Source organism: Piliocolobus tephrosceles, chromosome 6 (genome assembly GCF_002776525.5).
Source record: "Piliocolobus tephrosceles isolate RC106 chromosome 6, ASM277652v3, whole genome shotgun sequence".
In the NCBI taxonomy this organism is placed as follows: Eukaryota; Metazoa; Chordata; class Mammalia; order Primates; family Cercopithecidae; genus Piliocolobus; species Piliocolobus tephrosceles.
Window position 1 is genome coordinate 161,768,442 of NC_045439.1, and position 15,775 is coordinate 161,784,216.

Here is a 15,775-nt window from a genome sequence, read left to right on the forward strand (position 1 = left end):
GACAAACTCTTAGCTATACCAGTCAAGAGAAAAAGAGAGTAGATGCACATTACTTAATTAGGGAATGAAAGAGAAGACAGTACTACTAACTTCATGGAGGGGGGGTGAAAGAATTACAAAGGAATACTTTGATTATTAGATTATAATCTGTACTATTTAGATTATCACCTAAATTAGATGCAATTAATTTATTAACCTTAATTAGATGCAATAAACAAATTCTTAGACACAAACTACCAAAACTGAATCGAGAAAAAGTAAAATCTACAAAGGCTCATAACATAAAAAGAGGTTTATTTTAGTAACCAGAAATCTTACCATTGAGTAAACTGTAGACCTAAATGGCTTTGCTAGTGAATTTTACCAAACCTTTTAACAAGGCTTAACACTATTCTTTGACAAGCTTTTCCTAAAAATTGAAGAGAAAGGAATGCTTCCAAGCTCATTCTATGAGGCCAATATTATCTTGATCTCCAAGCCAAAGATATCACAAGAAATGAAAACTACAAATCAACACCTCATACAAATACAAATACTGTTGCAAAGATTCTTTAAAAAATGCAAGCAATCTGAATCCAGCAACGTACAATATTGATTATACACCAGTGACCAAGTAGTATCTAAAAAATGCAAGGATGGATCAACATAAAAAAATCATTCTGTGTAATACTCTGTATTCATAGAATAGGCACAAAAATAACAATCATCTTGATGGGCAGAAAAAAACATTTGACAAAATTAAGCATTCTTCCATGATATAAACATCCGACATACTGAGAACAGAAGGTAACTTCCTCAACCCGATAAATGTAATCTATGAAAAATCCACAACTAGCATCATACTTAATAATAAAAGACTAAAAAGTGTCCATCCTAAGATCAGGAGCAAGGTAAGAATGTTGCTGTCACCATTTCTATTCATAATTTTATTGGAGGTTCTACCTAGTGTAGTTAGGCATCTATTAATAATTAAAATTATAAAAGTCATATTTTTGGAAAGAAGGAAGTAAATTTATCTTTATTTGCAGATGCCATGCTCTTGCATATAAAAAATTAAAAGCATCCACCCCCTCCAAAAGACATTAAAATAATGAATGAGTTCAGCAGAGTTGCAGGATACAAGATCAATATAAACAAAACATACTGAATTTTATACATTTGCAATGAACACTGAAAATTAAGAGAATAATTTCATTTACAGTAGTATCAAAAATGTTAAAATATTCAGGAATAAATTTAACAAAGTAAGCATAAAAGACTTGTATACTAGGAACTAAAACATTGTTGAAACAAATTAAAAATCTAAATAAATGGAAAGACGACTCATGTTCATGGATTGGAAGACTTAACATTGTGAAGATGGTAATAGCTCCAAATTGATCTAGATTCAGTAGAATCCCCATCAAAATCTCAGCCTCCTTTTTTTGCAGAAATTGACAAGCTACTCCAAAAATGTGTATGGAAATTGCAAGCAATCCATAATAGCAAAAACAGTCTTGCAAAATAACAAAGTTGAAGGATTGGCAATTTGCATTTTCTGAATCTACTGCAAAACTACTGCAATTGAGACAATGTGATACTGGTATAAGGATAGGCATATGCATAAATGGAATAGAATTGAACATTCAGAAATAAACTCTTACATTTATGGTTGTATCACATCTCAGATTCTCTTGTAGAACCTCTGGAAGGAGGACAACCCTGCCAACACCTTGATTTTTGACAAGGGCTCAAGATAATTTACTGGGGAAAAGTAGTCTGGCTTTCCTCTAGGCTTTTGTTTCATTTGAAACAAGGATAAGCACCATCCGGACAGCACCTACCTGAGAAGCTAGCCGTAAATACTCAAAAGGATAAAGTTTTAAGCGCTTGGTTTAGAATTTAACATATACTAAGCAGACATTTATTACTACCGTGTGATCTTGGGCAAGTAGCTTAATCTCTGATTTTCAGATTTACTGTGCGTAAAGTAAGTGTAGTATCTTTCTTACAAGAGTAACCTGAGATAATGTTAGAAACCCAATAACTACCCCTTACTCTTCCTTCCTAAAGGTGTCTAGATGTGATATAACCATCATTTAGATGTTTCTTTTGGGAATAGGAAGAGTTGACCTTCTTTCTTTCCTTTTTATCACGTTTATGTTTTGTTCTAATTATAAAAGTGATATATTTTTAAATACAGAGGAAAAAATGTGAACCTGTTTACACCAAACCATTAAAGTCATTTTCCTTTGGGGAGTGGAAGTGGCAAAATGGGTGTTTTCATTTTGAACCTTATTGTGCTTGTGTAGTGTTTGAATATTTTACAACCAAGTATTACTTTATTAAAAAATGCATGTATACTATAAAGCAGTATTAACACATTTTTATTTTATCTAGTTCAGCATTTCTCAAAATGTATTCCATAGGCAATAGTTAACAAGATATTTCCATGAAAAAAAATGTGAAGGTGGGCTGGCTGGCTTCCATTGTCAAATAATTTTGGAAATGCTGTCAAAACACATTTGTTCTTCTCTAGGGCACTCACAACTTCTATCGACTACACTAATCCCAGTGAAAATACAAAATGATTTTGCTACTAACCCTTGCCGTTTTTCCATGTAACTCCTACTCACTTATGAGAAGGCATTGCCTGTGCACTTCACCATTCATAAGTACCTCACACAATTCGTTACCGGCAGAGTGCAGATGAGGGACCTGAGTTTTCAGCCTGACTACTTACAGCCCACTCTTCTGACTCTGTTAAGTGCAGTCTTTAGTAGCAGGGGGATGGGGGATACCTGGAAAGGAACAGGCACTTCAGAGAAGAGGGAGTTTGGTCAAGCTGCTGAATTGACTGTGAGTTCTCAGCGGGAGGAGTTCAGCAGGGATTTTACTGGGTGCTCAGGTAATGACGAAGAAATCCTGCAAAACATCTCATTTCCAAATTTACTGATTTTCCCAAGATAGCTGAGATGGGTTTGTAAAAATTAAACGTTTTATTTTGGGACAGCTATAGCTTTATATACAGAAGCAAAAAATGATACAGGGATTCCTCTGTAGCCTTTACCCACTTTCTCTCAATGATGACATCTTTCAAAACTACACTACGGTATCAAAACTAGGATGTTGATGTTGGTAAAGTCAAGATAGATAGTCAAGATTCACTGCAGGATCTGTCATGTTGCTCTTTTATGACCACAAATATTTCCTTTTTGCTCTCACTCCCTACTTAACTCCTGGCAACCACTAATCTGTCCTCCATTTTTAAATTTTGTTAATTAAAGAATATGACACAAAGGGAATTACACAGACTGCCACCTTTTGGGACTGTTTTTTTTTTTTGATCAACATCTTTCTCTGGAGCTTGTTCCAGGTTATTGTGAATATCAATAGATGGTTACTTTTTATTGCTGAGTAGTATTCCATAGTGTGGTGGGCAGAATAATAGCCTACCTAAAGATGTTCGTGATCTGATCTTCAGAACCTGTGAATGCCTTGTGTTACATGGAAAAAAAGACTTTGATGGTGTGATTTGGTTAAGAATCTTGAGATGGAAACATGACCCTGAATTTCGTGGTTGACCTAACGTATCACAAGGGTCTTTATCAGGGAAAGACAGTAAAAGGAGAGTCATAAAAAGAGATGTGAAAAGGAAGGCAGAGGCCAGAGTGATTCTGTGTTAGATTAACTGAACCCAAATGGAAGAAGGAGACCCTGACTCCAGGACTGCAGGAGGCCTCTAAAACCAGAAAAGGCGAGGAAACAGATTTTCCCCTAGCACCTCCAGGAGGAACACGATCTAGACAATACCTTGGTTGAAGGCCTTTTGGGCGCTCTGTTAAGTTCTGAGAACACTTTATCTATTCTAGGTACCTAGTCCTTTGTTGGATATGTGGTTTGCAAATATCTCCAGTCTGTAGCTTGTCTTGACATCTTCTTAGCAAAGTTTTTCATACAGCAAATTTTCTAATTTTGGTGAAGTCTAACCTGTTAACTGATCTTTTTATGGGTCATGCTTTTAGAGACAGTAGACTTTTTCTTATAGGCCTAAATTGCAAATATTTTCTCCTGTAGTTTTCCTAAAGGTTTTGTAGTTTTATTAATTCTGTGATACATTTTGAATTACTTTTTGATATAGGTCAAGGTTAATTTTTTAAAAAATAAATGTCCAGTTTTTCCAGCACAATTTGTTTCCTCCATGAATCCCTTTTATGCCTTTGTCAAAAATGAGTTATTTGTGGATAGAAGTATTTTTGGGTTCTCTATTCTGTTTTATTTATCCATTGTTTTCCTCCACCAGTACTACAAGCTTTTGTTTACCGTAGTTACTTACAATTCTTGAATTAGGTAAATTAATTCCTAGGTTAATTTTTTAAAAAATAAATGTCCAGGTTTTCCAGCACAATTTGTTTCCTCCATGAATCCCTTTTATGCCTTTGTCAAAAATGAGTTGGGCATATATTTGTGGATGGAGGACTTTTTGGGTTCTCTATTCTGTTTTATTTATCCATTGTTTTCCTCTACCAGTACCACAAGCTTTTGCTTACCATAGTTACTTATAATTCTTGAATTAGGTAAATTAATTCCTCCAACCTTACTTTTTAAAAATTTTAAAAAATTGGTTTTGCTATTCCTGTTCTTTTGCATCTCCATATGCACTTTAGCATAATCGTCTCTGTTTCTACAGAAAGCTTGCTGGAATTTTGATACAATTTTTATTAAACCTGTCTATCAATTTGCAGAGAATTTGTATCTGTCTTATGTTGAGTTGTTGAAGTCATAAAAACCATCTGTCTTTCAGTGATTTTAGATCTTCTTTGATTTCTCATCAGCATTAAATGTCTTTTCATATATTTTGTCCTTTTTCTAATCGGATTTTTTACAACATGAAAAATCATTTTGCTCTTTGCATATTCTAGATATGATTTCTATAAGTGCTTTTCAGTCATTATTTGACACCAGTGGAGTGTCTTACAATTCAATTTTTCTTTTATAGTTTTACATTTAAATCTATATTTTTTTCTGTTTTCTGGCTTCTTTCAGTATTTTCTCTTACTCTTTGGTGTTCTGAAGTTTGCTTACATGACCCATCTGTTCTACTCTGTTGTGTACTTCTTTAATTAGAGTCCCTTATATTAATTATAGCTATTTGAAATTCTCTGATAATTCCAAAATCTGTGTCGTATCTGAATCAGTCTACTCCAATGCTTGCTTTCTGTCTTCAGATTATGTTTTTTCTTGCATTTTGACATCACTTGTAAATTTTCGGTGAAAGGAAGACATACACCAGTAATAGGAAGTGAGGCAAATAGGCCATTTGTGTGAGGCTTTATGTTAACCTTACTAGGAGTTGGGCTGTGCTTAGTATTTGCTGCAGTATATGTAACAGGGACTCCAAGTTCCTTATTTTTGCCTCCCTTTCCTGTGGCTTCCTTAGGAATCCCTCCTCATATAGAATCTGCACCTTGCAGGTCTTTCAGCTGCAAATTAATGTCATTTATTATATTGGAGCCCTGTTGATGTGTGGTATGGTGTGGTGAGAGGGGGAAGTTCTATTATCTTACAATCAAATTTGTCTTTTAGTGGCCCTGTATCTTCAGGCTGACTAAATTTTGGTCAAGCAGAGAATCTTTTTAAGTGCCTTTTATTTCTTTCTGTTGCCTTATTGCACTGGTTAGATCTTCTAGTACTGTGATGAATGAGAGCTGAGAGTGGGCATCCCTGAATTGCTACTGATCTCAAGGGGGGAAATATTCAGTAACTCACCATTACCTGCAATGTTAACTGTATGTTGTAGATGTTTATCAAGTTGAGGAAGTTCTCCTCGTTCAGTTTGCTGAGAAGTTTTACTAAGAATGGGTGTTGCATTTTGTTTGATACTTGCTCTGCATTGTGACTGATCCATTCAGAAAGCCTGTTAATGTGGAAGATTATATTGATTGATTTTTTAATATTGAACCAGCCGGGAATCCTTGGAATAAACCCCATGTGATCATTGTATATAATTATTTTTATATGTTGCTGAATTCTGTTTGTTAATATGTATCTTTAAGGTTTATGCACATATATTCATGAGGAATATTGGTTTTTACTTTTTTTGTCCTTGTCTATATTGTTTTGATACCAGGATGATGGGGCTTCATAAAATTAATTAAAAATAGCAATGTTCCTTCCTTATCTGTTTTCTGGAAGAGATTGTATATAATTCATATTAATTATATTTTTAATGTTTGGTAGAATTCTCCTGTAATTGACACACTTTCTGTCAATTTGTTAGTACTTTTTCATCCTTACTCTCTTTCCATTCTTCCTGGACTTCCATGACACGAATACTAGATCTTTTGTCTGACTGGTCTCTGAGACTCTGTTTACAATTTTTTCAGTCTATTTTCTTGCTGTTTTTTCAGATTGTGCAGTTTCTGTTGTTTTATATTAAGTTCCACTGATTCTTTCCTCTTTCTTCAATTCTGCTGCTGAATGCACCAGTGAAGGTTTTTAAAATTTTTTTTTGTCACCAAATCTTTTAGTGCTAAGATTTTCATTGGGGTCTTTTTTGCATCTTCTATTGAGAATTTGTTTCTTTGCTGAGCCTTTTTATTTTTCCATTTGTCTCAAGCATATTAGTAATTGATTGTTGAAGCATTTTTGTGATGACTGCTTTTATCTTTTATTATTTTAAAAAATCTTTGCCACATAATTCTAATATCTCTGTCTTCTTGGTGTAGATGTCAACTGATTGTCTTTTTTCCTTCAGTTTGAGATCTTTCTGGTCCTTGGTAGAATGGGCTGAATGTTTTTCGGTTGAAACCTGAACATTTCAGATATTATTTTATGCAACAGTGTGTCTTATTTAAACTGTCTGTTTTGGCTTTCTGCGACAGCACTGTGGTGAAAAGGGGGTTGGAGTTCATCACTTCCAGGTGACTATAGAAGTCCAGGTTCCATCCTTGGGTCTATTGACCCTTGGAGTCTGTCTTCTAATCATTGCTGGATAGGGAGGGAGTTCTAGCTTCCCTCTAGGCTCCTGCAGATAGTGCACTGGCTTGACAGGTGTGAGTACCTGTTCCCACATGGTCTCCAACTATATCATTAGGAGAGGAAGCTCATTATTGTTTAGAGGAAATCAAACTCCTGTCTCCCTCATCAGCACTCTCTGAAACCACCTTAGTTGAGGGATGGGTGCCTTATTGTAGCCCAGTAAGGGTAGAATTCAGGGCTCCTTGCTGAGCCTCTGTGAGCAAGGCAGGTCCACCATTTTATCTGTTCTGTTCAGCTAGAAAAGAGTGGTTATTGTTTCAAAGTATTCTGTCTTGTTAGGATGCCCCTTTTCTTGTCCTTTAACTAGAGAGAGCAGGCTTCTTTTGAGAATTTTTTAAATTCACGTGCATTAGTGTGTCTGAGTTTTTAGCTTCTTCAGTTCCAAATCTGGAATGAAAAGAAAAGAAAACCCAAGATACTCATTACCATGTCATCCCTTGGGTCCTGATGCCCTAGCTGGTCTGCCTTTTCTCTAATTCTCACAGTCTTTTTATGATTGTTTTACATATAATATCCAGGGATTTTAGTTGCACTTAGCAAGAAAAGTAGAGACAGGTATCCAAAATATTTGGGTCATGAACATTTGAAACTTACAGATACAATTACAGATAGAATTCAGTGGTGTGGAGTGTTTTCCCCTCTTTTACAGGCTTATTTGCCACAACTGATTTCTAAGCAGTTCATGCTTTGAAGAAGTCTACACCCGACAAGTCATTTCTTCCCATCATTTTCCTACCTGCCTCTGACTTACGTGTAGAATGACATTATTTTCTAAAAGCAGAGCTGCAGGAGATGAAGACTGCCTCCCCCAGCCTCAAGTCCAACAGAGAATCATGTTTCTGAAGTGGAAGAGAAGAATATGTTATTGGAAAAATTATTTGCACTTGCAGGTGGAGAGTATTGCACCATAAAAAATGAAGCACAGGTAACTCGAATTCAATTGCTGCATGTCTGGAATGGAAGATTGGAAACATATTCAGGAGGCGAAAAAGACTGAATTCTTTTTAAAAATTATAGTTTGCAAACTCGTAAGATTTATCTAGGGTTAAAAAATCCTTAGGGCACTGAAGTTTTATTCCCTTGTGATAGTTTCCCCGTAATGGTTGGTAATATATGAAATGTAAGTTTCTCATGATATCTAATACAGGAATCACAAGCTAAAGAAAAGCCAGTAATAGTTTGCCATTTGACAACCGTGGATTAAAAATACTAGACTTGTATTCTTTTAGGCTCATCCCGTATTTCATATGTCCCCTGTTGTCTATACCCCTGCCTTTCACATGTTTTGTTACCAACCTGAACTTTACAAAGCACGTGAGATACTTACCTTTGTGCTCAAGTCAATCCTGAGCTTGGAGAGTAGACAGACAGGTTCCAACTCTAGTCTGGCCATTACTACCTATGTGAGACCAGGTAAGTTATCAGTCTAAGCTCCTTACCTATACACTGAGGGAAATAATATCACCTGCCTTAGCGATAGTTCTTATGCAGACATATTGCAGTATCGATGCATAAGTGCTCACCATCATAATCATTACTGTAGTGAGATATCACAACAGACAAGGCAGAATATTAGACTGTGCACAGTGTCAGAAGTTCTGATGTTTGATAGCAGCTCCCCAAACGTCCTGTCCATGGAGGTCCCTTGCTGAATATAAATGACAACCGGCTTGTTCCATGTGCACTCATTCATGCTGCATGGAATCCTGCCTCACTTTCCTGAATGCAGTGGGTGGTGGTCTTACATTCTCAGTCAGCTCACAAATACTTCCTGGCCATCCACTTCTATACACAGGCTCTGGCTCCTGGCTGTTAAACAGTGAACCACACCATGAGCTGGCTCTTCGGGTTTTTTCCCTTTGCTTTCTTGGGTCAGGTGAAGTTTTCAGGTGGGAGGAACTTCAGGGATGCAGGTGGAAGGGGAAATACAGCTGCGAGGAATAAGACCTGAGCTGAAAGCTAATGAATACATGGAAAATGGTCAGGTTGATTTAGGGTAGTAGATTACACCAGGACAGAGAGAGAGGAGGGAGATGAAATATACCTGGATCTGTAAGTTAGACACTGAAGGACATTGTGCAACAGTGGATGGACCGCACTCATGGTGGGGGTGGATGTGTCAAGTCTGTCCTTTGGTGCCAAGCCCGTCAATTAAAACCCAAATTGATCTTGTACCTGAGAGTCCACGAAGAAGTGACTGTTAAGACGATTTTCCCTTATTCCATGTTTGTTTTGAAGTGATTTTTCATTTACTCTCAAATTATACCTGTAAATACTGTTTACATTTGCTTTATGTTAAAGATTTTGTACAATTATAGCAGTAATTAAAAGGAATTACAATAATCATCCCTGTTTTAATAAGATTTCTATGTGAGAGAGACAAATTATTTTATCTTCACCATGGACCTGGGGTGAGTTTCTTTTTAAATAATGTGCCAAGGGTAAGAATAAACTGCTGTGTAGCTAAATTAAAAATTTAATAACAAGTAAATGACATTATTGTCAAATATTAAAAAAGGGAAAATAAAACCTTCATTATTTCCATGATAAACCATGTCATTTGGGGAATACCTCCATGTTAGGTGAACATATCTTACAGCTGAAATTTTTCATATGGCAAATTACTACCTGAATATTTATTTAGAGAATGGTCTCTCGTTTTACTCTAGTTTGAAAGGTGTTGTCTTTAAAGCCATCATATTTCTCACCCATACACACTGCCTACCTGTTTCCACCAAAGTGCTGTACTTCATCAGCCACACGCCATTGTAGTAAGGAAGTCACGTTCAGTGTTCTCTCCACACTGCTCACTTTGCTATGGCACCTACCAAGGACTTTATTTTTTATTTCCTCCTCCTCCCTCCTCCTCCACGCCCTTCTCCTCCATGTTTAATATAACATTTATATTTACCTAAGCAATTTAATTTTTATGGTTAAAATAATAAGATAATACTGAAAGACTTAAGAAAAACACGGGCCAGGCATGGTGGTTCACGCCTATAATCCCAGCACTTTGGAAGTATGAGGCAGGTGAATCACTTGAGCTCAGGAGTTCAAGACCAACCTGGCCAACATGGTGAAACCCCGTCTCTACTAAAATTACAAAATTTGGCCAAGTGTGCTGGCGTGCACCTGTAAACCTAGCTACTGGGGAGGCTGAGACATGAGAATCGCTTGAACCTAGGAGGTGGATTGCAGTTATCTGAGATTGCACCACTGCACTTTAGCCTGAGTGACAGAGTGAGACTCCGTCTCCAAAAAAAAAAAAAATCTCCCTCCATCCTGCCTGAACCTGGGTCACCTTCCATTCTTTAAGGAATTTCTTCTCTTATTTTCCGTGATGTTCCTAGTAATATCCTTATATGAACACTTGATTATTCATTCTCAGCTACATTGATGCCCCTCCTTGAAACATTAGACTTCCCCTCTCTTACACTGTACCCTTCCTCCCCTTGTGTTCCCCCCTGCCCACCTCCCAAAGCAATCGTGAACCAAGATTTGGTCAGATACACATTCCCTGCTCACAGTGTTACAGTCATATAATTACTGAACTTTGCAGAATGTCCCAGTGTGACCTGCTTACCTTTTGGGGAGGAGGTCACATAGATTATGTTTGTCCAGAAGAAGATTAACTCCCTTTAAAAGAAAATAATGTCTGACATCCAAGCACTGTAGTGTTTTTTTGGCAGCTCAGATGGAAGCACACAGCCCTCTCCATGGGTTGGAAGGCTTTAGCCAGCCTCCATGGCCACAGCCCCTGATCGCTGTCGCTCCCATTCCCACAGGGCTGCCTGCCATGACAGCCCACCTGAACCCCTCACTGTCGTCCTGCAAGACCCTTCTGCTCTTTCTGGGTGGACTCCCTGGTTCCTGGACCAGGTCTTCCCAGTCTCGGTCATTCTGCTTCCTTACTTTGGTGGAGAATATTCTCCAGGAATCTTCTGAGGAATGTTGCACGGACGGTAACTTTGTGAATGGGTAGAAAATAATTTCCCCCGAGAGTTGTGCAATCATTGATCCACTGCTTATGGGTGAGTTCTGGGCCATCTTTCCTTAGGTCAGTCTGATTGTGAGCTGCTTCTTGTCCCAACCCCCTTTATCCTCAGCCACAGCCAGAAAGGTCTTCCCCTTTTTATTCTGGAATTTCAAATGATAGTATTTCTGATTTTCATTTCATTACCCCAAGGACTAGGCAAGTCTTAACTATATGTAAAGTCAAGTCGTTTGATTGTTCAGATTGTTTGGTATTATTTCTTTGATAATTATTTTATGTTATTACTTTTTTATAAGACTTCTCTTTTTGGTTTTTATACTGGTTTTTGGGAAATCCCTTCAAATTTACCTTCCAACTACTGATTTTTTTTTTTTTAATTTCTGAAGGATGTTTCTAATACTTAGGATATTCGTTTTTTACAGCATCCTCCCATTATTTCAATGACCCAGTAATTTTTTTTCTCTTTCGGAGGATCTTAACCATAGTTTCTGGAAGTATTCTTCTGGTCTCACGTTGCTTGCATTTGTTTTGGAGTACATCATTCATGATACAGCATTTCGCCGCTGGCCTCTCATTAATAAGTACATACGAAACACTCATGGCTGGTTGGAAGTTCTCTGTGGGCCCGTATTAGGATGAAGACTGGGATTTCAGACAGGTACTGCTTGTTAGGATTTCCAGATCTGTTTACTTTGGCTTGTTAATTTCCCCAGATGGAAGATTTTTTTTTTTCTATTAATTTGTTGCCTGAGAAGTTGCAAACCTACAGCCAAAATGCTGGGAGCCTATCAAGGAAAGGGGCTGGTGCACCCACCTGTTGTCTCTGTATGTCACTGAATCCAGGATCTCTCTGAGTCCGCCTCCAATCACCAGCTCTGTGGCTCGGGAATCTTGAGTTCTAACCCTTTCTTGTTTTAGACCCATTGTATGTTACTACTTAGAGATACATGGAACCTCCAACTCCTGTGGTGCTTCAGAGTTTCCCCTGTCAAAACCTGTGATGGTCTGAGATGTTACCTTAATTGAAAGCTAGTAAGTTGGCCTGCCATAGTGTCATGGGTTCTGGAAGAAGACAAGAGATGCCTAGGTCAGAGACAAAGGGCATTGTTACACAGCAGGCATTGATGTCACAGCAGGCATTGTGAGCTTCCTGTTTGCCTCTCTTCTCCTTGCCCCCCAAGTTGTATGGGGGCAGTGTGAAACAGCAGTTTGTGCCACAGCAGAGGAACCCTGAACTTAGGAAACCTCCATCTTTTATAATGTCTGTTTCATTTTTTAATGATGCTTTTTAATGAAGAAAAGCTCTTAAAGAAGTTCAATTTGCATGCCAATGTTTTTTTCTTTTATGTTTAGTGTTTTTGATGTCCTATTTACAAGATATTTGCTTATTTAAAAGTCATATACATTTGTATCTGCTTTTTCCTTAAAATTTGAATATGGTAGCATTTTGAGTATATTATAATGCATTCACATTTTGGTCTATAATTCACTTCAAATTAATTTTTACTTGTGGTATAAGGTAAGAGTCAGGGTTCGTGTTTTTCTCTTCATACTGATATCTAGTTACTACAGGAACACGTATTAGAAAAATTAGTTTAAAGCATGTGCAGAATCTTAAAGACCAGGAGGGTGATACTGTAGTTAATATATCACTGCTTCTATAAACTAAAGGATGTGAAACCTAATGCAACTGCCGTTATTGTGTGCTACCAAATGACAGGTTCTTCAAGGGAAGCAAAAATGAAAGATATCCTCCCTGTCTTTAAGGAACTTGAAAATATATGCATAGAAATAAACTTTACCCATACACTGTAATGTTATTTGTAAAAGTGAAGGGAAAAGTTATGCAGTAAAAGTGATAACATGATTCTCTAAGACTGTTTATAGCTTATTAGTACTGAAGTTGTCCCATCTGACCCAAAATATCTGGGGGTACTTAGGAAAAATTAAGGATATAGGAAGAATTGTGTATTATGACATATTGAAGAATTTCCTGGGAGAGAGCCCAACCCAAGGAAAGCCGTGCCCAGGAAAGATGAACTTGATTCATTAGCAAAGCTTTGGTCCACAGAGTTAGGGATCATTCTGAGTGTAGCGTTTGGTGCTCTGTTCTCTCCTTGGGTACCTGAGAAGGAGGTGGTAAGGGGAAAGCTAAATCTATTTCTCTGAAATCATGGTAAGGTATTGGTGTGTTAAAGCAGCCATACTTTTTGCCTTCTTAGATACGGGTCTGTACAAAAGGATAAAGTGAATGTCTCCTCCCTGTGCCCCTGGCCACTGGGCAGCTTTGGTCCTCTTGGGCTACGTGGAATGGTAGTGGCACCTTTTTGACGTGGTAGGTAGATTGGACGCAGCACCTGGCGGTAATGGATATCAGTGGTGTCCAATGGAGAAACATGCCAAATGGGAAAGGGAGTGCCTAGCGTTTTCTGGAATAGGAATAGAGAAAGAAAATGGGCGTCACATGGTGACTGGTCAGAGACTGGACTGGGCTTGCTCCTTAGCGTGTGGGAAACATCCTCTGATGCCCCGAGATACAGCTGATGAGCTGAGGAAACACTGGCAGGAGGTATGAGGGTTCTGCATTCACAGTTGGGATAAGGGACCAGCAGAAAAGTAGCTTGCACACATAAGGGTGAGGCAACATCATTGTTTTTAGAATTTAAAACATTGACATCCTCCTCCTTATTTGATCTTAATAACAACCCCAGGGACTGCAGCTGTTTTTCGAAAACGAAGAGCTCCACGTGATCACATGGAGGTTATGAGATTCACCTGTAATCTGAGTGGGTGACCCAGCTCTGGAGGCTGGGCTGGTGGCCATCACTTCCACTCTACTCTTCTTGCCCTCGTCAGTCTCAGGGTCCCATGTGGCTGCTCCCCCCATTACCTCTCAGCTCCCCGGATCCACCTGCCTACCAAGCCCAGTCCCAGACGAACTCTGCTGAAACACACCTCTCACCGTGTCTCATTTCTGCTCAGCATCCTCAGAGATTCCTACTGCCCTCTAAATTAAACCGAGGCTGGGCACCGTGGCTCATGCCTGTAGTTCCAACACTTTGGAAAACCAAGAGGGAGGATTTCTTGAGGGCAGGACTTGAGTTCAGCCTGGGCAGCTCAGCCTCAGCCTCCCGAGTAGCTAGGACTGCAGACGCATATCACTGTGCCCAGCTAATTTTCCTGTTTTGTGTATAGACGGGCCTTGCTATGTTGCCCTGGCTCCAGAGTGGGGTCACCTACTAAGATTGTAGGCAAATCTCATAACCTCCGTGTGATCACATGGAGCATTTCGGTTTAGAAAACGGCTGCAATCTCTTGGGCTGTTAATAGGATCAAATAGTGAATAGGAGGCCGAGACCAGAAGATCGGTTGAACCCAGGAGTTTGAGGTTACAGTGAGCCTGGGATTGTACCACTGCACCCGAGTGAGACCCCGTCTCATAAATATGTAAGTCAGTGCTTCTCAGCATGGTGGCCATATCCGCACACCATTTTTTATCTCTGACTCTCTTTTATTCTCTAGCCAAACTGAGTGATTTCAATTTTCCAAACCTTTTGAGTGTCCCCAAAACTTTTGTGAACTTATCTCTCCTAATGCAGCCATCACTCTCGACCATGCGTGAGTGGGCCTGCTTGTCTTAATCATTCCAGGAAGTGAGCGGTTCTGTGTGGCAGGGAACGTGCAGGTCTTCTTAGCGCTTCTCCCCTGCAGGGGCTGTGAGGGCCTGTGAGGGGTGCCGCTGTCACTCAGCCGCACTTAGGAGCGGACCAATTCAGTTACGGGGGGATGGAAAGAAGGAAATGTCAGAGGGACCCATGTCCATGTCCATAGGCAAATTTTATTGGCATTACACATAGAAAAAATTAGAATACTTCACACATAAACATTCCAAAATTATTTTCCCACTTTTACTTTGAAAATGTTCAAATGTAAAGAAAAGCTGAAAGAATAATATAATACACACCTATTTACCGTTTACCTAGATTCACTGATTGTTATCCTTTACCACATTTACTGTCTCTCCACACACACACACACACACACACACACACACACACACACAGACACAGCTTCTCTGTTGCTAATTCTTTGAAAATAAGTTGCAGACATTACATGTCAGCCCTGAATATTTCACATGTACCACCTAAGAATGAAAACATTCCCCTGCATCCTCATAATACAGTAAATCAAAGTTGTCATTTAGTATCGAATCCACAGTCCAAAAATACTACTACCCCTAATATTACTATTACTTGGTATTAGCACATTGGTGTTAGTATTAGCACACAAGACAAATACTGCTACTGGGTTCTCAGTTGCAGCTGAAAGATCTTTCATAGCTGTGTTGGTTTGATCCAGGAATCAAAGCTTCACCCTTGACAGTTTTACTTGTTATGTCTCTTCAGGCTCTTTTGATCTAGATGGGCGCCCTCCTATTCAATTTGATGTATTTGTCATGGCATTTACTTTCCTGAAGATTCCCGGGCAGTTATCTGTTAGATGGGTAAAATGTCCGGCATTCTGCAATGTCTCATTGCTCATCATGATCAGATTTACGTCGAACCTTTTGTGGCAGTAATATCACATTGGCGAAATCATTTTAAACATTAAGTATCAAGTATTGCACTGACTACTGTTTTGAAAGGGGGTCTTTGTGTCACAATCTGTACACATTCATTAGTTCTTTATAAACTAAGGAAGTGATGTTAACACAGGTTAAGGAAGTGATGTTAACACGGGTTAAGGAAGTGATGTTAACAC

General features: G+C 38.6%; 1 protein-coding gene and 1 long non-coding RNA gene across 2 annotated transcripts in view; one reads left to right on the plus strand and one right to left on the minus strand.

Moving 5' to 3' along the window:
* GABRG3 (gamma-aminobutyric acid type A receptor subunit gamma3) overlaps window positions 1–15,775 on the plus strand; it is a 558,654-nt gene that overhangs the window by 175,355 nt on the left and 367,524 nt on the right. The gene's annotated exons all lie outside the window — the stretch shown is intronic.
* On the minus strand, window positions 8,533–12,127 carry LOC111525120. Its single transcript, XR_002725956.1, has 3 exons — window positions 11,829–12,127; window positions 9,065–9,195; window positions 8,533–8,951 (listed from the first exon to the last, which is right to left on the minus strand). It is a non-coding gene; the product is annotated as an uncharacterized LOC111525120 (long non-coding RNA).